The sequence below is a fragment of the Mastomys coucha genome, unplaced genomic scaffold, assembly GCF_008632895.1.
Source record: "Mastomys coucha isolate ucsf_1 unplaced genomic scaffold, UCSF_Mcou_1 pScaffold16, whole genome shotgun sequence".
Taxonomy (NCBI): Eukaryota; Metazoa; Chordata; class Mammalia; order Rodentia; family Muridae; genus Mastomys; species Mastomys coucha.
Genome location: NW_022196898.1, coordinates 89,196,409 through 89,223,394, shown reverse-complemented (window position 1 = coordinate 89,223,394; position 26,986 = coordinate 89,196,409). Strand labels below are relative to the sequence as shown.

The following is a 26,986-nucleotide window of genomic DNA, read 5'->3' as shown; positions in this document are numbered from 1 at the left end:
TCTCTCTCCCCTTAGGCACGGAACACATTTATTTGACATATATGGATCACTCCTATTTGGAAGTTCTAATTGTTTTATTTCATTTTTCATGAGGCACATAAGGTAAAATTAGAACTTGGACCGAACTGTGCCTTATATAGTGACTTCTTTGACCTAGAATTCTAGGGAGAACTGACTCTTGTATTGGAGAAAACCAGTATGAATAGCACAATATTTGTATTGTCATTATTTTCTGAGCATTAGCATCTCCAAGAGACTGTGCAGACCTGAGATCCTAAACGAACACCTTGAGTCAAGTACCTTACTGTCATATGAACTGTTCAGTGTTTTTTACTCTGATTCTAAGAAGTGCCTCCCATCACATCTATTAGATCAGAAATGCACTGCACTGTACTTTTTTCCTCACAAGAATACCATCATCGGGTAGACTGCAGTGAACTTAGGGATGTCTCTCCCTCTAATACCAACAGCACAAGTTGGATACACGTAGACTCTTTCACAGTCCTTGTTTACCTTTTCCTTTTTCCTTTACTCCAGCAATACAATTATTGTGTGATTGTATGTGCATGGGCCACAAATGTGTGAGGGTATGCTCACTCACATGGTCACATGCTGAGGTCTGAGGTTGTGGTCTGGGATGTCATCCTTGGTTGGCTTCTCCACCCTACCTTTTGAGATAGGGCCTCTCACTGTCTTGGGACTGCTGTTTTAGCTAGGCAGGCTGGCTGTAGAGCGATGGGGTCAGTCTGTCTCTACCCCCTTAGTCCTGGGATTGCAAGTCTATGCTATTATACCTTGCTTTTGTATGAGTATTATGATCTGAACTCAGGTTCACATGCTTGCGTATCAACTGAACCATATGCCCAGCCCTGAGAAATGTGATTTTTAATGGTGGACATTTTGAAAAAAAAAAAAAAAGAGAGATGAGGGAAAGAAGTGAAGCATAATCATTTTTTCATTGTTTCTGCCAGAAACAAGGCAGAAATATAAATGATATTGAAGATAAGTATTTGTCTTGGTGAACACACCACCACAGTTTTCTTTTAAATTTGGCTTTGTGTTCAGGCATGGACTAGCCAGGACTTGCTAGTAGAGGTTACAGGACAACTCTCTATTTCCACCATGTGAGTTCCAGAGGGCAAACTCAGGTCAGGCAGCAGGTGCCTTTACTTACTGAGCCACTCTGCTAGGCTTCACTCTTGTCTCTATTGACTGTATACTGGTTTCCTAACATTAGTCAGCCATATCCTGTGCTTCGTATTTAACAACGTTGTTTGAGCAAGGTTTCAAAGACCAACCCCAAGTTTCACCCAGTGTTAGAACAAGTCAGAAAAGGTTCTTTAAAAATTCTAAGCACATATCAAATTCAAATGTCAGGAAAATCACAGAAGTACTTTGCAATGTGGTCACGGAACCAGTGCTGTCTTAATGAGAGTTCAGGTATTTATAAGGACTCCATCCATCTGTTCACAAAGATAAACAAAACAAAACAAAACAAAACAAAACAAAAAACCCAACAACTCAAGATTTTTAAAAGGTGAATGTATATGATAGTGATGGATGTTGCTGGAAAATAGATTTTCTTGGTTGTTCCAGATGTTGATTGGCAGTATTCAGAACTACATAATAATTCAGTGAATGTGGCCGGCGGCAGTTTGATTTCATGCAGCAGAGATTGGCCTTTAGGCACAAATTCCTCCTTCCTCCCATCTGTGTTTCTGAAAACTACATCTGTGATAAGTATGGCTCAGTGATGAATGCTGGAGATGTTCTATTGATGAAAGATAAGTGGGCTCCTTCAGTTTGTCATGCAGTATGGCATGTTTTCATCTACATAGACCTTTTATAGGCCTGCAAACTTTTATCATATCTAGGCATTAGAACTGTCTGTTTTTTTTTTTCCTTTTATGTTCCTTGCTAGTATTATGAGAAGTAGTTTTCTACATTCTAGGGTATTATTTAAATAAGATATTTAAATGTTATAATTTTTATTTGGTGCCAAGTACAATATTAGCCTAGAGGAGTTTGCCCTTGAGTTCAGATACATCTACCATCTTGAATGGATGCTCCAGGGACCTGTCTTATTTTGTTTCTCTCAGGCACACCTTGTTAAATTTGGTGATCATGTCCAAAGTCAGCAATGCATGCTGAGTTTTGTGAGCTCGTTGGCTATATATTAGGTTGCATATTTTAAAGCTGTCACTGTTTTCATTGAATCTTTTGGTGTTATATTGATTTATTGTGTTTCTCTGTTTATGTATGCATGTGAATTATAAATGGCTACCTTTGCTTTTTGCAGTTTTATAAACATAGTGAAAACAGTACCTTTAAATGGTGTGCCTAGGTGAAAATCCAGTAGATAACTTAAGGAAGACAGATTATCTCTAATTAATGTTATGGCCATTTTTAGTTTATTTTTTTAAAAATGCAACTTAAGCCATTTTATGTTGCTTTGAAACTTAAGGCTATTTTTTTTTTTTTTTTTTTTTACCTTTTTTAGAATTGTAAGGGTTACTTTTACAAAATGTGTTTTTTTCTCGAGATCAAAAGTTATTTATATATAATCCATTTTCTCAGCATTCTTAGGTTACATTGACAATAATTGGGGAACACATATGATCTGGACACAGAGCACACCATAAGCTTTGAATATGGGGAAGGCAGTTACAGCTATTGGGGGCAGACCAATTTGTTCATTCCTAGTGGGTCACTGATTAATTGATTTGGCTATAAATTGCGGGAACACATTAACATTTTAGTTAAATTCAACAAACACTGAGTATTTGCCATGATCAAATCCTTGGGCACCTCTAGATGAGAAATAACTATGGCACATTTTTCTCCTGGTGGAGCCAACAGATTACTAATGCATAAAGCAATAGCAAAAATAAACAATATTCAAGACATAACACAGAGACCATATAAAGTACAAGCTGTGTGAGGATTCAGAGATGTGCAGAGCCTGAGATCAGAAAGGGAAAATAAAATCATGAAGGAATCACTGTCTGAGATTATGAATGAACCCTAATTTGACATTATTGTTGAGAGATAAGTAATCTGAAGGTGAGAAGGGGCAGAGGAAGGGCTGAAATGGCCTGGATGATCTTAAGGTGGTCCAGAGATGGGAGGTGGTAGAGATAAACTCTGGAATAGCAAGCCTTGTGTTTACACATGAACAAAATGCCGTGTAACCAGTTTTAAACATCTGGCCTGGGGTACCTCTTTAATTTGTCAGAAGGTATTTGGTACTGAATTTTGCAGAGAGCATTTGGTACTATGCTTCGGCCTACCTGGGATGAACACAGAGTATATATAGCATAGATGTCTGGAAAGAGAGGGAGCAATGGGCAGGCAGCAGTGTGTACACTCCATTATGTCCACCAGCTCATGGGATATGGAGGATCAGGAAGGCTGGAGTTCAAAGATAATTCCAGGATTTAGAGGCTGAATGTCTGGAATTTTAACAGAAATTAAAAAATCAGGGAGGGTAGCTGTTTTGGAAAGGACCATGTTAGCAATTCAGGGAAAAAGGCACCGTAGGCGGTATCTTACCCACAGCTCTAGAAAGCATGAGTCTCATTTGATGACTACACGTGTGCCCAGTCCTCGTGTCCGCAAGTCTTCCTAGTGAATATGGGAAGTTCACAGACTTCTTGGAGTTCTTGCAGCACCTATGAAGACCAACCCATGCAGTGAGTCCTGCAGTTCCAGGTGACTGTGTGTGTCTTGTCAGGAAGTAAACGTAGTTTGCTCTTCTCCATCAGATCTCCTTCTCTTCTTGTGTGACATGATGGGTAGCCTGTAATGGTGATTTGTTATTTTCCAGAATGCCTGAACAAGAGCCTAGGCCTACCCAGAAATCTTTTGATTACTTTCTGTCTCCTCACACTGAGGATTTGAGTCCTTCATGTTCTGTCTCCTCTGTATTTCTTAGGTGTGTACACCGTATTCTCAGTTCCCAGCCAAGGGTGTGTAGGACTCTGTCATCCTCACCAGGATCTCTGGAATGTTTTCCTAGCAGTGGTTCTTTGTTATTACCACTGTTTCGTAGTCAAAATGAGCATCCCACACTTTGTTTCGGAGTGGCTACTCAGAACGCAGCATCCTCTCTGAAGTCTATGTGACCCTTAAACCTGTCACTCCATCAGGATCTGCTGTATGTTCTGTCCCATAGTTCACTGTTAAACCCAAACATTGTCAGATGCTAGCTGAAGCATCCATGGTAGCTGAAACCATTGCCTGCTGGTGTGGGTGAGCCAGCTTGTAGTTTTCCATCCTTCTGTGGACTGTTCTGGTGAACTCTTAAGACCCTCTACTTCAATAGTTTGCTTTCTTGTTCTTGTAATACATATTTTTTATGGTTAGGGACTGTGTCCTTTTCATTATATTTACTTAATTATGAGTATTTAGCATGAAGCTACTTATCATTCTGTGGGAATGTGGAATGAATTAATGTGTAAACAAAGATCAATCAAGCCTAGATTTTATTCTCAGACAAGTTTATTGATGGTAAAAAGTTTTGCAAGTAATGTTAAATTTTAAAAGCTGTCAATAGACAATTGCAATATAGCGTGGTATAAGCCATTAAAACGTGTGTTCCAGCAGGAAGTAATTAAAGGCTAGTTAATATCTCAAAGCCTGTCCTTTGACTCTTTAAAACTGAACCAATTATTTTTTTAGTTTTGTAGGAACCTAATAAAAAAGTCAGGCGGAATTCATTGTGTTTCTGCACATCTACTTATCAGGTTATGGAATTTGGGGACTTTGTTATTTTTTTCTTTTCAGTTATGATATCCTCAAAGTGGCTTCTATGTCTAATAGTTCTAATTTTTACCTCTTGGTTTTCTCTTTTACAACTAATTTGCAAAAAGATAATCACAAAAATACATTTTCTTTAACTTTTAAAACAATTTAGGAGGAAAACATCATTTTAAGAACTTGAGCCTATAACTTTATGGACTCTCAGCTATTAAACACTATTATACTTTTCTTCATAATCTAGAATCAAAACAATTTTGAAAATAATAGTGACTCATGCTTCTAGAGTTACAAATTACAGTGTGATATCGCCTTCATAGTCAGCCCTGAGCACTCACCCTGACTCAAGGACGGCCCCCATTTGACTGCCTCACATTTTAAAAAAATAAATATAATTGCAGCATTTCTCCCTTCCCTTTCCTTCTTCCAAAGTTTCCCATATACCTCTCTTACTTCTCTTTTAAATTCATGATCTCTTTTTTTATTAATTGTAATTTCGTGCACACACACACACACACACACACACAGACACACACACACACACACACACAGACACACACACACACACACACACACACACACACACACACACACACACACACACACACACACACAGACACACACACACACACTTCTACCTATCACCTCCTCAGTCTCTATAATGTTACTTGTATGTATGTTCTCAGGCCCAATGGTTGTGTCCCTCATGGCACTGGGGACATTTGCTGAGAAGCTGAGGTGTAGGTAGGTAGTCTCTTGCAGAAGTAGTGGGCATACCTGCTGCTTTCTTCCAACCTAGGGGAGACACTAAAATTATTTCCGCTTATAGGAATGATTTTTGAAAACTGTTGGTTGACTTAATGCAGATATCCAAGCAATTACCTTGTAGGCAATGAAGAATACCTGTGGAAATAAAGTAAATGTTTCTTTTGTCATGGTTACTTTTCTTACCTCCACATCATATTAACTGTAGTGTTATCCTCAAAGACACATGTGAGCTGAGGCTCATGCACTTGGCAGGCTACATGTCCTATGCTCTGTCCCATTTGTTTTCCATCAAACCCTCAGTCCCCGCAGAATGGTACCCATGTAGGAACCAGAACTGTTAAGGGGAGAAAGGACGGTTAAGGGAGTGGTGAAAGCAGAGATTTCACACTTGTTAGTGTCAGGGGGAGGTTGGGAGTATTGACAGTGTCAATGACTGGCATGGCAGGCCAAGAAGTCTGAGTCAGGTCAGGGTTTTATAGATTTTGGCCAAAAGGCTGTTTCAATTGGAAAATAAATGTTTAAAGGTACTGACCATTGCCCTGAAATCCTCTTGCATTCTTTAGGGCCCAACTTTCTCTCCTACCCTTAAGTAGGCCTAGCCCTGGGGCAAAATTCAGGTCACTGCCATAGTAACCAGAAATGGAACACAAAGGAGAGCTGTTTGCCCTGATTTCCTCAAGATAGAAGGGAAATGGGAGAACAGGTAACAAGGAGGCCAGTGCAGAAGCCCGCGGCTGGGGGACAGACAGCGTGGCCTAGGCTCAAGAAGCCGTGCGTTTCCTAAAGGCAGCTATCGCAAAGCTTCTCCATCCAGGGACTTTAATGCATCTGTGAAACAGTTTAACAAGTTGATGGCGTTGATTCGAAATGCTATTTTAAAACCGACTTTCAAATTGACATTTTTTTTTATTTTTTATTTTTAGAGCAACCATAACTGTCAATTTGAAGGATGGGATTCTGTTCAAAAGAGCTAGTAAAAATACCCTTAGCCATATGTGAAACAGGGTTAGGGCAATTTGTCATAAATAAATGAGTTTGTCAAACACACCACACACACACACACACACACACACACACACACATTTCATTTATTTATTTCGTCTCAGAGAGGATAAAAATCCAGGTTCTTAGATAACGGAATATTGGAATTTTAATAGCATATTTTGTATTTAAGAAGATGGTGCATTAATATTTTTGTTAATAAGAAACTAAAGTTTTAAAAGAGGGACTGATTACACCTGGAGGGAGGAATACTGTTTCCCTGGAAGTTATCAATGCTTGGGTAAGGTTAGGGGTCTTAGGGAGCAGCTGGCATGAACAGTGTTCTGTATTCTGTCACTGAGAACATAAGAAGCCCCGCCTTCCATGGCGGCAGTCTCACTTCGTTCATAGTTGTACAGATGCTGGGTTTATAATAGAGATAGCTACTGCTTTAGTTGTATTTAGTTCTACGTGTAGACAACATTTGCAGCCACTTGGGGTACTTTCTCTCTGTCCTTCTCCTGTTCACATCATATCCAAAAGTTTTCTATATAATATATATGTTCAAACAGGAATGTGCGTAGTTTATAAACTGTACTTTCATATTTTTCCACTTAACTGTTTTTATGTATCTGGCATAATCTAGGGATTTGCAAATGTCTCTTTTAAGTATTTCTCAAAAACAGAATTATGGACTAGAATATTAAGTAATTAAATGATATGCTTTTGAGAAATGTCTGCAAGTTCATCTACTTGGCATTTGATGTTCCTCTCTGTGTGTATAGCCCTGACTGGCTGTCCTGAAACTCTCTCTGTAGACCAGGCTGGTCTCAAACTCAGCTCTCTGCCCGCCTCTGCCTCCAGAGCCCTGGAATAAAGGTGTGTGCCTCTATGGCCTGGCTCTGTTCCTCTTCCTAGATGCCATTTCTGCCATTTTCCTTGTTTCCCTGGCAAAGACTTCAGTTTCTAAGTACGTGCTTCTTCCTCTGTGGTATTGTCCCTTAGCGACTTCCTTTGTCTTCCCATAATTCCTATAATACAGCTCCACTTTCTCAATAAATTTTTTGTTTTCAATAGCTGAGTAGTACTCCATTGCGTAAATGTACCACATTTTCTGTATCCATTCCTCTGTTGAAGGACATCTGGGTTGTTTCCAACTTCTGGATATTATAATAAGGCTGCTATGAACATAGTGGAACATGTGTCCTTATTACATGTTGGAGCATCTTCTGGGTATATGCCTAGAAGTGGTATACCTGGGTCCTCTAGTAGTACTATGTCCAGTTTCCTAAGGAATGACCAAACTGATTTCCAGAGTGGTTGTATCAGCTTGCAGTCCCACCAGCAATGAAGGAGTGTTCCTCTTTCTCTACAACCTTGCCAGCATCTGCTGTCACCTGAGTTTTTGATCCTAGCCATTCTGACTAGTGTGAGGTGGAATCTCAGGTTTTTGATTTGCATTTCCCTGATGACTAAGGATGTTGAACATTTCTTTAGGTGCTTCTCAGAAACTTGATATTCCTCAGTTGAGAATTGTTTGTTTAACTCTCTACCCCATTTTTTAATAGGGTTATTTGTTTCTCTGGAGTCTAACTTCTTGAGTTTTTTGTATATGTTGAATATCAGCCCTCTATCAGATATAGGATTGGTCAAGATCCTTTTCCAATCTATTGGTTCCCATTTTGTCCTATTGACAGTGTCTTTTGCCTTACAGAAGCTTTGTAATTTTATGAGGTCTCATTTGTCAATTCTTGATCTTAGAGCATAAGCTATTGGTGTTCTGTTCAGGAAATTTTCCTCTGTGCCCATGTGCTCGAGGCTCTTCCCCACTTTCTTTTCTATTAGATTCAATGTATCTGGGTTTATGTGGAGGTTCTTGATCCACTTGGACTTGACCTTTATATAAGGAGATAGGAGTGGATTGATTTACATTCTTCTACATGCAAACCACCAGTTGAGCCAGCACCATTTGTTGAAAATGCTGTCTTTTTTCCACTGGATGGTTTTAGTTCCTTTGTCAAAGATCAAGTGATCATAGGTGTGTGGGTTCCTTAATGGATTTGCTTCATTGCTCTGTTGCAGTGATTTCCAAACCCTTCCTGGACAGATACTGCCTTCTGCTTTTCTCTCCATCCCTATCTCTCAGCAGAGTAACTCTGGAGAGTGAATCATGATCAAGTGAATGAAATGTCTTCTCTGTAAGTTTGGCCTTGTGCCATTTGCATAATGAAGAACAATTAGAGAAAGTATGAGTTTTCATTTTTGTGACACAACTTCTAGTGGTAAATGTCTTTGAAATTCTACTCTTATTTTTGTGTCTCTGATGGCTTTAATGAAAATACATCAATAAATTATGCTTTAATAATATTTAAGATAATGGACCTAAATTTGAGGACTATTAGATAGATTTGAGCTTTTGAGCCTCCCCAAAAGAGAAATCTTGAGTTTTGATTTTTCCAACTGCCTTTTCGCATCCTTGCAGGTTTGGTGTGCAATCCTGCATGCTGGGTGGATTTCAAGTGGGATCACTTTATTCTAAGTACTTACACTGTGTGACCACTGTAGTATGAAACAGATATTTGTTGAGAGAGATGGTGCCATTGTAAACCAAGTTACTGTTTATTCTGTTATTTCTTTCTCATTGCTTCTTTTAGAGTCATCTGAGAACCTTTGAGCCCTCTGTTTTCCTATGGGTAAGCTGGCTTTGAACACCTGATCCTTTGTGTACCTCTGGGTCAGAGATACATAGAAAATATATCACTGTACCATAACTTTACTCAATGAAGGAGAACAGAGCATTTAAGAGTAAATAAAATGCCTACTGATGCAAAGGTATTGTGTGGTATGATAGTCAGCAAACATTTGCTTTTATTGACTTTTGAACTATGTGTTGTATGTGCTTCTTTTTAGGTATACCATGCAGTAGCTAGTGGTGGGTAAGAGATACGTGATAACTGAGTTCCCTTCCTCTCTGACTTTTTTTGAGGGGAGGTTGGGAATGGGGGGTGTGGGCATGTAGGTGTCTGTGTATATAGGTGTTTTGTAAATATATCATTTGGTTCATTTTAGTCATCTGTAACATCCACAAATATTTCAGTCAAGCGTGTACTCTTCTCGCATACTGCCTCAGAGTTTGTTCTATGAAACCATTCATTCTCCTTAGTGTTAATTCACAGCAAATTATATCATCCTTTTCAGGTTGATTTCATAGAGTGTTAAGTGCTATTTAAATCTTTGGTAGATATGAAGCCATTTATTTTGCCCTAATCACTTAAAATAGCATGAGCTTATCAAGAGGAGTTTTTCTCTATTTTATGTATAGCCCAGTCTGCTCCTGACTCACAAGCATGCTTCTGCCTTTAGGTCAGTGGGCACTTGTCCCAGCCATGTTTTCTTTTTCCCTCCGTTCCTAATTTCTCTCAAGGAACAAATGGCAGCACAGTTCGGCATTAGAAACTTGTAGCTGAAGGTGCTAACCTAAACATCAGTGCCAGGATATGAACGAGACTTAATAGACTAATTAATTTGTCTACTGCACCCTGACCTGGGAATTACACACAACAGGCTATACTTATGGAACCCAGAGCCCGGGATCCAGAGTAGGGAAAAGGCAGCCTTTGTGTGCTTTTCTCCACCAACATACAATGAATACTGGGTTCCTTTTAGAAAACAGGTATTGAAAGTGGAGCCTTATTCCATTGCATGCCTTTGAAAGGATGATGCTGGATGTTTTTTGTCATTGTTATTTCAGTTCCCTTGTTTTACTGGTTATAGTTTTGACAAATAAAACCTTCCTTCATGTTTCTGATCCTAGTATGGATAAGGCGCTGACCTCTAGGGGACTACAATTATTACATAACACCGTGGTTTTCTGTATTATCTATTCTGATATGGTATGTTCTCCTAAAATTACTGTAACTCAGAAAAAAAAAAGTGAACATGAAGCGTGACTGACACTTCAAAATGTGTTTACGTTATGCTTTTCTCACTATGAGATCTCGGAGTTCACACTTCTCTCAACAAGAGGATGGCGCTTGCTTCCTCTTTTGTGCTTTACCTCATTTCTCCATCATAGAAATACTTCTAAAACTATAGTTCCAGGCAGTTAACATCTGAGGGCCATAGAATTCATGCCCCTGGATGGCAACTGGCTTGCAAAAGTCTATTCCTATCTGCCTTCCATCTTATGGCACCTGTATCTCCCTGTACTGACTATATCCATTCCTGTTTGAATATTATTTAGAACAGCACCTTAACAGTTCAGTAGCTTTGGGCACTGGAGATGCTCGCTAAACCACAGATGTTTCTTGAGCTAGGCACTCTTCCAGGTATGGTCGATATGGTGGTGAAGACTGGCATTTCCTGATTCTGCTGTGGCTTGCGTAGTGGAAGCCATACACAAAGAAGACCCATAATTATGATGTGTAAGACAAGGCTGTGAAGGAAACAGTGCCATGGGTTAAAGCTATAAAGTAACCGGTGTTGTGTGTGTGTGTTGGGGGGTACTAGAGGAGACAAGCTAGGTCAAATAGAACTGAGGCCTCGCTCATGAGATGATAACTTCTGGGTGCTTGATGCTTCCATGCAGTTGTTGGCAGTAACTTTTACTTAAAGAAATACAGAAGGATTCATATCCTTCTCAGCAGAGGATGGGCATAGTATTTATAGATTTGACTTTCTAAATCATTGATGCAAGAATGTTTCTCAAAGATGTTAAAACATTGACATTAATAGAAAGTCATAAAGCCACTTTGCATGTGAAGTTATCAGTGGCAATTTGCTCATAAAAGTTAGGTAGAGCGTTAGAACAGCAATTTGAATGGACTCTGGGGTTACAGAATTCCAAGAGAAGGTAAGCGGTTTAAATGCCACAAGTAGAATGACTGAGATAGATTTTCTTTTTCTGCTTTCAGATGAAAAATTTTTGTTCTTGTTTTCCAAAGAAAGTGTGATGAGCAGATGTATTTAAACTCTTTTGCTTGGATGGGACTTTGTGTCTGTGGAGAGAGGGATCAGAAGATGGAATTTGCATGTGTCAGAATATGTTTGAAAGATAGTCCAAGATCCCTAAGTTGGTAAATGGCTTCCAGGTTAAGGCCTTAAAATATTAACCTTGTCCTCTTTCTTCTTGTTAAGAATGGGTTTGACTTTCTGTAGAGATTTCTGCTAGAGGCTGTTCATGGTGTCTCATCCCTTGCTTCTCAGACCCTTTATGGACAGACGCTGCCTTCTCTTTTTCTCTTCACTTCTAGCTCTTGGCATACTGGTGGTAGGCTATTTATTCCCTTGCATTGAACTCTGTGCTCTGTAGGTTGAATGCTCCCTAATTCACAGTGTGAAAGACAATTAAAGAATATGAATTAGTTCCTATTCTTAGGTTGGTTCATGAAATAACGTAGGGCCCCAAAATATGCACAGTTTATTCAAGTAAGTCATTTGAACCTGAATGGCTATGTGGACATCTATACAGAAAAAATACATACCGAATGTGGGTGGGGAATGGCAAATAGGACTTGTGGAGTACGCAATGTTTCTGTGTGAGTTGGGAGAACTAAGGTCACTAGAGGTGCTATAGACTGAGGTGTGAGCAGAGTTAGTGCTATGTGTTAGAAAGAGATTAACTTACCATGATAAATGGCTCAGCACTGAAGAAAAAGTCTAAACAGGAAAGGGAATAGGTGACCATTACAAGAACTTTACGTGACATCCAGACTTCCTTTTGACTGCTTTCCAAACAATAGCTGTGAGCAATATTGATTGAGTTCAGAAATGCCACAGCTAGCACATCATTTACTCCCTGGAGAGAGTGGACAGACAAGCAGATGTTAGGTTAGCAGACACCAGCAGGGTTGGGAGGGGTGTCTGAGGTGCTGTAGGAACAGCCTCCATGGAGTTCAGCATTGGTAGACTGTAGAGGCAGAGCCGTTTCTTTGGAGAATCATATACAGTTTCATTTTTTTTTTTTTATTTTCAAATATACTTAGACATTCAAAATTAGAAAAAATATTTTGAAAGAATTATAGGTTGTGTGCGTAATATAACAAAAAGAAGGGTGTCCTTTTTCTGGCACTTTTTAAACTTTAAATATTTTTTTTTAACTACAATTATCCCCTCTTCTCTTTCCTTCCTCTTGCCTCTCCCAGGTCACTTCCCTGCTATCTATCAAATTTATGACCCCCCTTCTTTAATTGTTGTTACATATGTAGGGGTGTATTACACATACATGAATCTGTATCTGTTTGTGTTCTTAATAACACATACATGTAACACATCTGTCTGTGCAATGTTACTTGTATGTAAATGTTTTCAGGGCTGACCATTGGTATTAGATAACCAATTAGTGTACTCTTCTCCAATGGAGACTATTTCTCCTCTCTGCATTCATTAGTTCTTTGTAGTTCTTTGACTAGCGACAAGGCTTAGCAAGCTGTCCCCTTCTGTGGTAGCCTGGCTATTATGTCCTTAACATGAGGGTGATTATTGGGCAGTGATACGTTTCTAAGGTCTTTTATTTTTAAAGGTTTATGTATTTTATGTCCAAGTGCTTTTTATACATGTATGCCTGCGTACCAGATGAGGGCATCGGATCATATTATAGATGCTTGTTAAACTGCCATGCAGTGGCTGGGAATTGATCTCTGGCCCTCTAGAAGAGCAGAGAGCCAGTGCCCTTGACTGCTGAGCCATCTCTCCAGTCTCTCAGGTCTTAACCTTTAATGGATGGTTTGTGCTTTAGAGAAGAAAAACAAAATGCATATGTAATTCTAATTTATTTTAATTAGTTATTCATATAGATATTTTACCACTGGGAAACACACTGAAAGTTGACATTTACTTCTAGAGTTTTGCATCATAATCATCACACTTGTGTATAGCAGGTGTCATGTCAAACTGTCCAAATGATTTCAATGGTTTGGAGTCTTTTTCCAATGGTTGTGGTTGTTTTATAGCAGGAGTTCTCTGATCACATAGTTCTTAAGCACAAGGCAAAACTCGAGGGCAGATGACTGAGCACAACTTGAGCTTTTTTTCTGAGCATTTCTGTGCTCCTGTAGAGGTGTAGAGATGGCATTGTATGCAGTGCTGCTCCTGCTAAGTGGTTTTTAAAAAAGAATTGCATATTCTGGCTGGAGTTTTTATGCTGTGTCAAGGAAGAATTTAAATGGAGTCAGAATGATTTTCTTTTCATAGCTACATGAAGATACAATGAAAGACAGCTTGAACTGTCAGAGATGTTAGAGGTATATGGTCTCTTAAAATGGAACAAAGATTTCCTCTGCTTTCAATCTTTGATGAAATAAACATGCAATGTATTTTCTGTCTGCAAAGTTATATGGCTTATAATCATAAATGATTGTGAGTAAGTAGGAAATTTTACAAATGTATCATCTTTTGTCACCATTTTGAAGCAGACTTCAGAGCTTCTGGATATTTATGTTTCATGCTCCTGAGATAAAACATTGTTGTTTGCTTGTAGATAATCAACAAAGGAATTCTCTGTAGACACCAAACAACAGTTGTTTCTCATGCTGGTAAAAAGGGGTTCCCTTCAGCTGTAAATAAATATACTTGAAACATTGCATTCTTAAGCTGTAGTTATATTGCTGAACATGGTGAGAGTTGCCATGTTTAAATATCATAGGGAGAGTTTACTTTTTGTCAAATGTCAGAACAGGTACACATTTTTAACTGCAATGCTTTTTAAATAGTAAAATGTATTAAATGAGAAGTATCCACATATAAAAATACTTGAGATCAAGGTTCTCTTCAGTGACTATCATTTGCATATCTTTGTAAGTTCAAGTGTGTCTTTTCTAATCCCTGTCATATTATCTACAGAGGCAATAAAAGCTTCAGTAAAGTTACCATGACTAAATATATATATATATCATCTTACTTTGGGTTAGCTATCAATGTCAGCAGTGCTGTACTTGAATTGAGCAGAATTCCGATCTGATAATTCTAAGTGACATTGCATGTTAAACAATATTGTTTTAGAGTTACATGTAAAAGCTAGAGTTAAGCCAGTCAGATAATTAGGATCTGATTTGAGAGTTGCAGAGATATTTGCATACTTGGACAGAATTCAACAGGTTAGGGTCTAGAGAACTGTCTCAAATCTCCTCTATGCATGTGTGTGTGTGTGTGTGTATGTGTATTGTGTATCTATTTTTGTAAAATCGTTAGTGGTCCCCAGGTACTGCATTATCCTCAATAGTCAAGCTTTCACTATTAAATTCAGTCCTTTACTTTAAAGTGGAAAGTTAAGGAAATATTTTTCTCCATTCCATTAATGGCTTTAGTACATTCATCCTTAATATGAAAATCTAAATCCTGAAACATTTTTTTTGTGTGGTTCTAGAGCTACACCTAGTGCTTTGAATATCAGCACATTGTAGATCCATGGTCTGCTGAAAAGGCACACCCCTAGTTTCTAAACCTGATAGCTTTTGAATACCATCAGTTGGTAAAATTGTTGCAAATATTCCAAATTCTGAAAACCTCCAAGAATAGAATCCATTCTGATCCCAAGCCTTTTGGGGATGTATGTAACTGCCATGTGTACCATCTCATATAGTGTCAGGTTAGAAGGTTCCGGAATCCACTGGCTGCTTATGTCTTACTATTCTGCTTTCTACTTGTGTGCATTGAGAGAACTCCGGCTATGAGGCAAATATCTGTAGTCAGGGAATTTGTTTGCTTGAAGGTGAAATGGATTAGCATATTTCTTCTGATTGAAGCATTGTCCCACTTTGGTGAAATGAAGCTTAGGTATGAGCATCCTTCCTATAGTCTCAATACTTCCAATATTTCTAATACTTCCATACTGGAACGACCAGGTATCAATTGCAATTACCATGATAGGACAGTAGGTATTTATAACTTCTAAAAATGCTCTTCATTTGAAGTTAAATGGAAATGGGATTATATAATCAGTCAACTCTTCATTATCAATATGACCAAGTAATTTGTATTAAATTTGATTTCAAAATTTAGCTCTTTTTAATTCTATATTAGATTTTTTATTGCAATAATACCCCAATAGTTCTGACAGTTATAATTTACATATTTTGCTGTTAAATTTTCTTTCTGATTCATAAAACTCTTTAAATTTGTACATAATAAAATAATTAGGGGATGGAGATGACCCATTTGTTAAGAGTATATACTGCAAGGCTGGGCAGTGGTGGTGCATGCCTTTAGTTCCAGCACTTAAGAGACAGAGGCAGGCAGATTTATGAGTTAGAGGCCAGCCTGATCTACAAAGTGAGTTCCAGGACAGCCATGGCTAAACAGAGAAACCCTCTCTTGAAAAACAAAACAAAAAGACAAACAAACAAACAAACAAAAAGAGTATATACTGCGGAGACCCTGAGTATGGTTCTCAGCACCCATATCAGGCATACAACTGTCTGCAATCCCAGAACTAAGGGATTCCTTTCATTCCACCTTCTGGCTCCCATGGGCATGCACAGTCATGTACACATATCTACTCACATATGTACAAATACACATAAGTAAAAATAATTAAATCTTCACGAAATGAATAGTTGTATTTGATAAAGCTACTTAGGAACTCAGACAATAATTTGTTGTGGGAGAATATAGAATGAGGAAACCAGATTCTTCTTCTACATTAGTGTCTGTTCCAGGAGAGGCCTTTTTCAAAACTAGTAGGTTTTTAATGCGTAGATGTAAGCTCCTGAAATTTATAGTGCATGATTACCTTGCATTTCTTTGGAGACCATGGTCTACCTCATTATTTTTATGTAGATTTATAATGAAATAAAAGCTTCCATTTCTTCAGATGGCTGTAAACACTCATCTTTCCATAGCTTAAGGATTTATGCAGCAGTTTGGTTTATCTCTGGTTATAGGAGATTATCAGACTATGGGAAGTGATGTTTTTACTTTGAGGCATTAGCTGTGTCTATGGAAGCTGCTAAAGGCAGAGCTATTGAGTAAACCAATTACTTGCCCACAGTGAATTTTGAAATGAACTTATTAACTTATTGTATTGTAGCCATAATGTTTATGGTGCAACTTATAGACTTCCACTGACTAGAGGATTGAATGGCCTGACTGTCGGGACATGCAGTAGACTTGAGCCTTTTTCCATGACATCATTATTATAACAGGCAGCTGGCACTTATGTGGATTTTACAGTTTGAGCCATAGCAACTTCTCTACTAGTCTAAGTGGTTGGATAGCTTGATGCTTAACAAATTAAGCCAGATTCTGAGCTTTGAAAATGTTAACATATCTAGTCATGATATGGCCCCGTGAATGGATCACATCATAGTGCACCACTGGAAGTGAGCAGTTCTTATTTAACACAGTGGCTCACAGGTTTTTCTTTCTCTCTTGATCAGTGTGCCTTCTTGAAGGAATAATAGATTACAATTTGTGTCCATGCCTTGATACACATGTCTGAATGAGGTATAGTTTCAGCTGAATGTTATTTGAAAATTTTGACCAGGTACTCTATGTATTAGTGCTCATTTTCTTTTCTTTAAGCAGAATAACAAGATTTGTGCCTCTCCCCATGTTACTGGAGGCATATGTATTCTTATCGTAAAGGTAATAATATATTCTGGCAATAGGGAAATAATCTTTTGGCTCAATACCTATGAACTATTTAGATATGGAAGAAGAGACCTACCTGTTCCTGTTTTGCATTATATTAAAGCAAATATAAATATTTTAATCAAGAAATTTGTTTAGCTGTTACAGACCTGCCTAGAACGTTCTTTACATAGGTCTGTCTCATCAAGCTTTTCTTTTAGAATAATACCATGGTTTGAGCTATATATCATCCACATGGGAAACCGTATAGTGGCAATTTTGTATTAATGCTTTGTTTCCTGGGATTTTTAAAATTATGCCAAATATTTTAAACAGATCAAAGTTCCTAAGATGAAAAAATTTTTAGAGAAATACTTTTTTTTTTGTAATTCCCAATTGAAATATAATCTCTTGGAATAAAAATGATCCCAACAAGCCAGGCAGTAGTGGTGCATGCCTTTAATCCCAGCACTTGGGAGGCAGAGGCAGGAGGATTTCTGAGTTCAGGGCCAACCTGGTCTATGGAGTGAGTTCCAGGACAGCCAGGGCTATACAGAGAAACCCTGTCTCCAAAAACAAAACAAAACAAAACAAACAACAACAACAACAACAAAAATGAGCCCAACAATCTTTATGTGAGTCCTTGATGAAGGTAGTGAGCATTGCTATGGGACATTAGCTGAATTATCTCTCGCCTCCAGAGAATCTATCAGAGCAAGCTCTGACTGTTTTCGCTGCTTTTGTTGGGTGGGGATTACGTTTTTGACAACATCCAAGAATGTAAAATGCTTAGTTTACTTTTTCAGATTTCCATGGAAAACTATAACTTTTAAAAGCATTAAATTTGCTGGGCAGTGGTGGCTCACGCCTTTAATCCCAGCACTTGGGAGGCAGAGGCAGGTGGATTTCTGAGTTCGAGGCCAGCCTGGTCTACAGAGTGAGTTCCAGGACAGCCAGGGCTACTCAGAGAAACCCTGTCTCAAAAAAAAAAAAACAAAAAACAAACAAACAAAAAAAAAGCATTAAATTTTAGACAAAGCCACATGGTGCCCTTGGGAGGTGGAGGCAGGGGGATCATAAGTTGAGGCCAGGAGATCTCAAGCATATTAGGGGAAGAGCAGGTCTAAACCTCTGTCAGCTGTTTATTGTTTTTGTATGTCATTTGATTTTAAGTAAGGATATTATTTATAGATGAGACATATAAAACAGAGGAAAAAATTATTTCAGAAAAATGTACTCTATAAAAATAAGTCTTACAGAAGGTACTAGGGTATGTTTTAAATAAACCATGCAGAATTGAGTTTTAAGAATTAAGCTTAAATTTATAAATTCAGTTTTATATTTTTTATCTTCAGTTACTAAGAGTTTAGTCAGTCATGTAAAAGGCAGCATTGGAAAACTAATGCTTAATTTCCAATAATTTATTTTGAAATTAGAAATTACAGTTTTACCATTATAATCAAAGGGGGTAATTCAGAGGAAAGTCCTAACATTAGTCAGCAAGATATGAAGTCATAACTTAAGTGCCTGTGAGAATAAAATTTAGATGATCATCAATAAAAATCAGAGATTTCATGATACACATGTACTGAGTAAATCTGTAGGGAAATTCCAAATACAACAGTTGGGTGACTTTTAATTTCTGATTTTCTTGATGTTCTTTTCATGCTTCTCCTGAGAGTGGCAACCAGGAAGCTTGTGAAAGGGACAGATTGTGTGAAACAAATATTCTCAAAAATCAGTTAGTGCCCACCTCTCAGATACCAGCTCCTTTCAGCTTTTTCAGTGGCTATCCTTTGTTTGTCCTAATCTTATCTGTTGAAGGGTTCTGAGGGTTTGATTTCTTGTATTCATATACTTCTGAGATTAGGCCTTACTGTGTTAATTGAACAATGTATTTGATGAGCAGTCAGGGTTTTGGAGTAGTCATTTACCTTTGTTTGACAGGAGCCATTGGAGTATCCAGGGATGGTATGGTAAGATTCAGTCATTGCAGTTGTCTTGGGCTCTGGTCCTTCTTCAAGCTACATTCATTCTTGCAGTTCATTCAGTGATGCTAATTGTGTGTCTATCAGGTGCTAGACACAAGCATGTTACTTCTCAAACAAAATGACTTAACCTTAGTTGCAGGAATTATTATGAATCCACCCCGCAAACTTTCCCACTGGGCCAGGTTCTTGAGCTGGTGCAGTCTGAATATCACCATGTCCCCGACGGGCTCTTGTGATTTTCTCCCAGCTATTTACAACATCTCACTCACATGCAACCCTTTACACAGCCCCACAATCATTCATCTAAATAGCGCCTAAGACCCGGTAAGTAAAGCATGACTCTTAAGGTCTTAATATCCAATCAGATTTATATAATAATAAGATCACAATTTACAAGATGCCAATACAATGATTTTAAAACCAGATAATAAAGACAATATTCCAATCCAATTAATCTATTTTGTAAAAACCTTTGCTTGGTTGTATACCACTCCAGATCTGACTCTTCATCATCCTCTGACTCCATGATGATCTCTCCTCTCCTCCTCCTCCTGACCTTTTTCTTCTTCCAACGTTAGCTCCGCCTCTCTATTCCTGTCCAGTCACAGGCAACAAACGTCCTTGAGCAGTTGTTTTAGATGGACTAATTGAAACAGACCATTTGGAATCAGGCAAAGGAAGACAGGTGCTCATTTTCTGTGTCTCTGTACTTTTCCTATCTCCTCATTTCCCATCTCTGGCTGAACTTGTCCAGTATGGTGTACTTTGCAGGGACTGGCTACTTTCAGTGATTTGAGTTTGAGAACCACAAGATGAGAGTATATGGAGGCATAGTTTCTGCTTCTAAAAATTTCATAACTAACTTGCTTTTTTTCAGATTAGTGTATAAAACAGGTGTCATCCAGAAGGGCCATCCTGGGATGTGTGGGCAGACTTTCAGGAGGCAGGAGCTGAGGTCTCACGGTGTCTGAGCTAAAGCAATGGTGACCTTCAGTGGCCTTAAGTGCACATGACATTTTGTGTGAGCCTATGGAGGTGAACTGTCTTTAGACAGGCTGGTAATGTCAGCATATATGTTAATTTACATAGATCACAGGCTAACAGAAAGGAAATGGTGCTGGATAATGGCCTTGGCATTTTCCATGTATTAACACACTTGATTCTCACACTAACTCTGAGGTGGTAATTACTATTGTCTCCCTACTAATTGAAATATGTCTGACCTGTCTAATAGATCCGAGTTACTTATACTTACGACTACACATCTTTCTGAAGTTCACTGTTATATGAAAACCTTTTAACCCCTTGAGATCAATTAAATTATGTTCCAATATATTTTATCCAATGATACCTTAAATTTTTCATATTTAGTTTTTAGACAGATTCCTTTTAAAATAAAATTTTAGTGCTTAACTTCTCCTCATAAATGTATAATGTGATTATCTCACACTAAAACATAAAAGGCTCACATAGTTTGTAATGTGGGATTGTTTTCTCTTTTGTATAACCTGGGTCAGTATGTTAGATTTTAATGGTTTCTTATTTGTATGATTAAAAACAGTTAATAACTCATCTCCAGATTAAATAGGATAAAATACTGATTTTACAAATGTTTATATAATAGAGTTATAGAATTCCTTTGTATCTTTTTGGGTGCCACTAACAGATCTGAATTTGCTTCGTAATGATAAAGATTGAAGATAATCAAAATGTATTGTATACTTGTGTGAGCAGTGATAAAGAATCCCATTTTCTCCGATCATACTTGCTACTAAAATGAAAAATACAAAAGAATTATATAATGTTTAATGTATGAGTTTTAAACTCTTCAAAGGGGCTATGTCAGTTTCAATTGGATTTGTATGAAGGGAAATTTTTTTTTAATTTATTTTTATTTCAGGTACATTGGTATTTTTGCCTGCCTGCATGTCTCTATGAGGGTATTAGATCCCTGGAACTGGTACTTCATAGTTGTGAGCTGCCATATGGGTGCTGAGACTGGAACCTGGGTCCTTTGGAAGAGCAGCCAGTGCTCTTCACTGTTGAGCCATCACTCTAGTCCCCTGGCAAATCTTTTTCTCATGAGATATAGGCTGTACTTTTTGTGGAATCAAAGAAAATCACTGTTTCTGATAGAAATGAAAACAACTTAATAGTCATTAAATAACTAAAGATGAATGTTGACTTTCATGATTGAAGGTGATAGGCTTCCATGGGGTAGTAGTGGGTTTCTGTGTTCCTACAGTCTCTGATTTTACTGTAGTATTCATTTCACAACACACCAGATGATCATCAGGGCGAGTGTGAGTTCTTTAACTGGGGCCTTACTGCATGTGGGTATTTGCTATCATTTTTCTTGCTCATTCACAGATCTTTCTGTGGATTAGTGTTAACAATCTTGTATTTGAGGGCGCCTGTGAAACATGATGCCTCGCCTAGGAGGCCTGCCCTCCATGGCGGTATATGAGGTGTGACTGTGAAGTGTGAGACTGATTCCGCTTTATGGACACACCATATGAAGTCTGTCTCCAGAGTGGTGCGATCTCATTTCACCGTTCGTGGGTGAGAGTGTGTAGAATTTCTTAGGTTTCGCTCTTCTTGCCTTTTCTCTTAGAGGACTTTAGGATCTAGCTCCTCGCTGAGACTCTGCTTTCCCTAGGGCCTCTCCATTTGGTTTTGCTTTTTAGTTTCTCTGCCTTGTCCGCCTAAGCCATGTTCTTTCATTCTTCATATGGATGAACTTGTGATCACTCACGTGTATTTAAATCTACAAGAGAGCACAGAACTTTAATTAGTGACTCAGTTTTATTAACTCTACTGAAGAGATCTTACAATTTTCCTAAGATCGTAGCTTGTGTTACTGATTCTAAAATACCTCCTTTCAAAAGATGTTAAAATCTACAACAGTGAAGATATTTGCATCAGTAACTTATGGTAACTTAAACTTAACTAGATTCTGAGTATTGTGTAATCATATTGATATTTGAAATGAAGTACAAAGTGTACTTCACATATGCATGGGGCCAAGGTCAGTGCATGTATGCCAAAATTCAACAGTGTTTTGTTATATAAGTACTATCTATGCCCTTTAAAAAAAATCTCCTTTATTTTTGAGATTACAATATAATTAGATCATTTTCCTACTTCCCTTTTCTCCCTCCTTTTTCTGACATATTTCCCTCCTTGCTCTTTTTCAAATTCATGGTCACTTTTCACAGTAATTGTTGTAACATATGCATGCACGCGTGTGCACACACACACATACATACACATTCCTAGATACACAAGTACAGTCTGCTCAGTGTGTATTATATTTTTCATATATATGTTGTCACGGCTTGAGCATTTCCATTCATTGTGCTCTTCTCTGGGGAAGGCTGTTCTCCCACTCTCAGCACCGTTCTTTAGTTGCCTGTAAGGTAAGTAGGTTTGAGGCCTCCTGGGCTTTCCCAAGTATTGCTTCTTGTTGTTCTTGTTCAGCTCCCATTTACACAGTCATGCTGGTGAGACTGTGATATAGCTTCTGACATTACTTAGAGACAGTCTCACAGCCAACTTCCATGCCACTGGCTCTTCTACTCTTTCCACCCATCTTCTTCCATATGGTAGATGCATCTCTTGGAATGAGACTCAACAAGTCTGCATTTTGATTGGTTGTGGATTTCTTTCATGGATTTTGTCTTTTTTTTTTTTTTAAAGAGAACTGTCCCATTTATAGCTACATATGTTCTTAAAAACAGTTAAAGGAAAAAGATAGAAAATATTTGAAATTTCAGTCAATTATTGCCCAGTAGTGTTCTGAAAAAGCAGTACCGATAAAAGTATTGAGAATATTCTATTTGGGTCAACCACATGTATTAAGTTTAACATAATCTAGGTTTGAGATTCACTTATGAGATCTTGATAAATTATAGATAAATAGTTTATCTATAGATAAATAAATTATTTCAAAATAGATAAATTATTTCATTTTTCTTATCCTATAACAACCATCCCATTCACAAAACAATGTTGGAAGTTAAGTTATTTTAATATAAGAAAGCAAGCTTGGTTTCTAACTGTGGCAGAGTGACTTGTTCATGTATGTGATCCTGGGTTTGATCCACAGTATCACACACATACCTCTCTGTGTAGATACATGCACACATATACATATGCATAAATTCTACACATGCCTAGACACACACATGTCCTGTATCTATCTTTGTATGTCTCTGTATATATGAGTACATGGTGGTTTAAGTGGGTATGTCTGTCTGTGTGTGAGTATATGGTAGTGTGTATATTAGTTTATTGGGTCTGTGGTATTGCCATTAGAAAATGCTATAGATGTCAATTGAAGAGAGTTTCTTGTTTAGGGCTGGGAGCCCATGTCCACTTCAGGCCCTGTGCATGCTACCATAGTCTTTGTGAGCTCATATGTACGTCCATCCTCTTGTGTGTGTAAGACACTGTTTCCTTAGAGTCATCCATCTCCTCTGGTTCTTAAAATCTCTTTCTGCTTCCTCTTCTTCATAGCTCCCTGAGATAATGGCATTTAGGGCTCAGTCATTTAGGGCTGAGTGTTCCCAAATCTTTCACTCTCTGCACATGTGGTTTAAGGTGGTTGGATGAAGAGGTATGGAGGGTCTAGGGCAGGTGGCTGGCAGGGGGATGGGAAGCCATGATCAGAATATATGGTATGAAAAATTATGAAAATAATAGCTATGATTTTAAAAAAAGAATTAAAATGTACAGAACATGTAGCTTTAAAAATCAGTTTTTTTCACATTCGTGGAACCTGGTAAGAATCCAGTATTATGATGTCAGTAGGAATATATTCTTATTGCTGCCTCTTCAGAGGTCCTCCATGAGCTTTGCATGCGTGTCTCCCTAGCATCCCCATTGAGGTACTTTCTTCACACCTGTAATGTTAATACAGGCCTTTGGTCCTCATCTTAACTAGTTACCTTTAAAACATTCTTCCTCCAAACCCAACTCTGAGGTAGTGAGGATTTCAAGATAAGAATTCTAGAGAAATTTGGCTCATAACACCAGGTTCACCATGTTAAAAGTACCTTAACATGAAGATGCGCTGGTGCTTTTGGTATCTAAACAAGCTATGTATGTAACCAATACTACCTTTTCTGGAAAAAGGGTGGGGGCTGGGCTACGAGCTCACATGACAACATTAGAGGAAGTCGTTTATGATAGCAGTCACATCGATTAAGCAATGGAATATGGGTTAGGAATATAATGTGAGAGCTAATTTGGCTGGAGAGAAGTTTTCCCATCTTGAGAGGCTAAGCACCTATGAGATAAAGGACATGCATTCTAGAGTGTTTCATAATCAGGGCTGGGCTTTTCTGACTCCATAAAGAGACCTGTTGGAGATTATTAAATTATTCAGAAATTTGAGGAAGTCACAGTTCCTTCATCCACAGGCTTCTGTGGAGTTGACAAACCTGGTTCTACATTCATGCATTATTCACATGACTAAAGCCAGTGCCTGACACCACACTTGAAATGGTCTTGTCGGTTGTCCGTGCTAACAGGTATGTAGGTTATTAGGAGCCTCATAAGTCCTGGGCAGCAGCGCATGGTGACTATGCAGCCCAGCTGACTACATACGGTTCGAGGATGCTTGCAGACCCTGTCATCTGCACGCCAGTGCCCCGGAGAGAGTCTGCAAACATTTTATGGAACCTCCTGATATTGTGATGTGGCGTATTAAAATATTTCTTACTTCCCACGTTTCTCTTAAATGCTGTTGTCACTAGTGTCTGAGCCACATTGACTATCTTTATAAGGACAACATTCTTCCTTGAACTGGAATATAAAATTTTTCTAGAAAATATGCAGTCGGGTTCCATTTCATAAAGTTAATTTACTTCACAGAGTTCTGGAAATGTTTCAGCCAGTGAAGTTTTTGATCTTTGATTAAAATGTCAGGTAATAAAAATATTATGTGAGTTGGGCCTATCTGAAATAAAATCTAGACTACGGAGTATGGCTTTAGTTGCAGCTTGGAAAAGTTTTGTGAACTTATTATTTTTGAAGTCCTTCTAAAACTGAAAAAGAAAAGAAAAGGTCAAAATGAGAGATAATTTGAAAATTAATTTTCAAAGATTTAAATGTTAATTGAATTGTCTGTATGCTTTTCCTGTCAAAACCTTAATAGTCTTTGAAGTAGTCTTAGCTGCAGGGTTAATGTCTACACATTGAATTATTACATGGTTATAAAACCCAATAACCTCTTTTACCTCATTAAAATGGTCTGGAATGCTAAATTTGTATTTTCTTTTGCAAATATGAAGGGGTAGAAATGAGGCAAGTCATTAAGATGTCAGCTTTAGACTGGGTGGTGTGGTACATGCCTTTGTGAGGCTGAGAGAAGGGGGTCATGGATTCAAGAACTGTGTTCAATAGAGTACCCAGTTCAAACACGGTACAATCGCATATACCTCAACACAGCGGCAAAAACAAAACTAGATGGCACTTTTAGTCAGTATTAAGTGATTATTATTATTATTATTATTATTATTATTATTATTAGTAGTAGTAGTAGTAGTAGTAGTAGTAGTAGTAGTAGAAGTCCCATTGTGTGTCTCCATTTGAGAGTGTATGTGGCAGTGTGCGTATCTGCGTGTGCTGGCAGACAGAGGGCAGTAGAGAGCTTCAGGTGCTGACCCTTGTTAGCCTCTGCCTGTTCATTTGGAGGCAAGGTTTCTTCCTGAGCCAGGTACTTGCTGGCTTTCTCTTCCCCTGATTACACTGAAGCTCGCAACCGCTAGTAGTCCACAGGGGTTACAGAGATATACTGGGCTTGTTTTGTAGGTGCTGGGGTGTGAAGTCTCATGTTCTTGATGGCATGGCATATTAGCTCTCTCTCCGGCCCTCTATGTCATTTTTGTATTTGAAAGTCAAATTATGGCTCAATAGTAGTTAATATTATGTGGCTATTTACCAGTTCTAAGTGGAACATCTCATAGCTGGAGTGTGTTAACTCTTGCTTTAATATACATAATTATGTAGCATACACACACACACACACACACACACACACACAAACCTGTGGCCTGGACTGTAGTTTTAAAAGTCTTTATCAATGGGCATAGTATTGTGTCGCATTTCTTAAGTTAAAAGACTGTTTCTCTGAATAGTTTGGAGACGGTGCGGTGAGTATTCTACACAGCTTCACATTTTTGTAATATGAGATAGTTATGTTAAAGTATAATATGAAAAAAAAATACTTGACATTTTGAGACAAATTAGGCTTTAGGGTATGCTCTAATTTTAACAAAAACAAAAGCTATACTGTTTGTAGCCAGAAAAGCACAGGTCTTGGAGTTAAACGTGGAAAATATTTATAGTGTTGTATAGTTTTATTACTACAGACAGAAGGAAATGCTTTATGAAGTACCTTCCAGCCAGTGAGAAACTTTATACAGGCCAACAATAAAGAGGTGTATGAAAATATTTCTTTCTTTAGTGAGAATGGGCGATAAAACCTTGAGATACTGAGACATTCACTTTTTAACAAATGGGGTCTCTTTTTTTGGGTTTTATGTGGAACCCGACAGCTGGGCAATTGGCAAGGCTTTGTGAGTTAGAGTTGTCCTTGACCAGAGGGCTTGCTTTATTCCTTAACAACCTCCCTTGCTTGGTGCAGGCTAAGATATCTGAAACTCAAGTTGCCACCCTGCTGCAGTACCCAGAAGTCACACAAATCAATAGTCTATTGGGGGATGAGGAAATGCCACAGCAAACCTACACGTTCCCTGTGGCTTTTGGTTAATAGGAGAGAGAACTGAACCTCTCCCTGCCACGACTACAAACATATGCACAGCTTTTCCTTATTCCTGGGGTGGTCAACTGACAGATCTCATTTATTTTCCTCTGAAAAGTGTTTCTTCTTTATTTGTGTGGTTTTCTTAGCAGGC

At 38.2% G+C, this 26,986-nt stretch overlaps 1 protein-coding gene across 9 annotated transcripts in view; it reads left to right on the top strand.

Moving 5' to 3' along the window:
• The window catches only part of Bmpr1b (bone morphogenetic protein receptor type 1B), a 341,025-nt gene that overhangs the window by 141,468 nt on the left and 172,571 nt on the right, over positions 1-26,986 (top strand). Inside the window, exon 1 of one of the 9 annotated variants that reach the window (XM_031375674.1) lies at positions 23,914-23,953. The exons of 7 other annotated variants lie outside the window; for them this stretch is intronic. The gene's annotated coding sequence lies outside the window, so the exon portion shown is untranslated. Of the gene's footprint in view, positions 1-23,913; positions 23,954-24,468; positions 24,599-26,986 lie in introns of those variants that run through there. One more of the 9 variants, XM_031375672.1, reaches the window with a different exon arrangement.